This window comes from Elephantulus edwardii, unplaced genomic scaffold (genome assembly GCF_000299155.1).
Source record: "Elephantulus edwardii isolate Elephantulus edwardi_28Jun2011 unplaced genomic scaffold, EleEdw1.0 scaffold00258, whole genome shotgun sequence".
NCBI lineage: Eukaryota > Metazoa > Chordata > Mammalia > Macroscelidea > Macroscelididae > Elephantulus > Elephantulus edwardii.
This window is the reverse complement of record NW_006400008.1, coordinates 2446645-2448235: the sequence shown is the minus strand read 5'-3', so window position 1 is coordinate 2448235 and position 1591 is coordinate 2446645.

Below are 1591 nucleotides of genomic sequence, written 5' to 3'. Positions count from 1 at the left end.
ATGCATCAGAGAGTTGGACAATGACTAGGGAGGACAGAAGGAGAATTGATGCCTTTGAGCTGTGGTGCTGGAGAAGAGTATTGAATGTACCACAGACTGCCAAGAAAACAAACAGATTCATCCTGAAGAAGGTTAAACCAAGCAACTCCTTGGAGGCAAGGATTCTGGGGCTTCTTCTGACATACTTTGGGTATGTTGCAAGGAGGGACAGGTCCTTGGGGAGGGACATCATGCTTGGGAGGGTGGAGGGACAGCACAAAAAGGGAAGACCCTCTATGAGATGGATTGATTCGGTGACTGGGGTAATCAGGATGGGTGTGTCAGAGGCAGTCCGATTGGCACAGGATAGAGCAGGGTTTAGGGCTGTTGTACAGGGTCACTATGAGTCGCAAACGACTCAATGGCACATAACAACAACAACATCCTTATTTTTTAATTTGGAGAATTTGACTATGATATTTCTTGATGTTTTTCTTTTAGGTGTCTAGTTTGTTTGGTGTTTGAGGTGCTCCTTCAATGTAGATTTCCCTGTTCTTCAAAATATCTGGGAAGTTTTCTTCTAGTACTTCTTCCACAATTTTCCCAGTGATTTCCCTGTTGCTCTCACATTCTGGAATTCCAATCATATGTATGTTGTTCTTTTTTATATCATCCCACATGATTGTAATATTTTCTTCATTTTCTTTTTATCTCTTCTATGATTTTTCTTCTAGCTTGTTTCCAGGATGACTCTTGTCTTCCAGCTCCCTGATACTCTGTTCCATTTTTTCAGTTCTACTTTTTTTGTCCTAGTAGCATGTTGGACACTTTTGTCATTTTGGTCTTAATATTCTGGATTGAATTTTTGTGCTTTTCTGTTATTTCCAGTACTGTACTGGCTATACCCTCTCCGTCTTGTGATGACTTTTTAAGTTCTTGTATCTCTTTATCTATACTATCAATTCTTTCTTCCATCTTTTGCATTTTCTTCCATAGCTTTTCAGGTTGCTCCTCATCCATATATTTCTTTTGGATTGTTGTCTCTGGGGTATTTGTTCTCTTTATGACTTCCACTGTTTCTTTCATAATTTTCATCTTCTTCTGTAGCTGTTCAAATAACTCCACAAGAACATATTTCTTCTGATTCTATCTGGGGTATTCATTGGGTCTGCTTTTTTAGGGGAAAGGTTATTTGGATTTTTCATGATGACTAAGGCAACGACTTGATGGTACTTAACAACAACTACATAGGGAGAGCTCTGTTGGCCTAGTAGACAGAAAGTCATACTAACAAGCCAAAGGCAGATGATTTTACTCTGTAGCCCTCAGGCCTGGTTTTAATTGGTTTTGGTCAAACATTCTTCTAAGTGGTATAGCACTGGTCTGTCCATTTGCTGTACAGAGGTAACATGTGGTTGATGTGATGCTAACTACTGTGACACTGATGTGTCAAATGTGATATTGGTTAATCATGGTGGACAGTGTTTGTGGAGCTTCCTGATAAAAACAAGCTTGGATGCAGGAGTAGCATCCACTTCTGAAAGAGCTTGCCTCCAGAAAATCTATGAACTTGGAGAAATGATGAAAGTTATACAAGTGTTAAGGTCTTTCA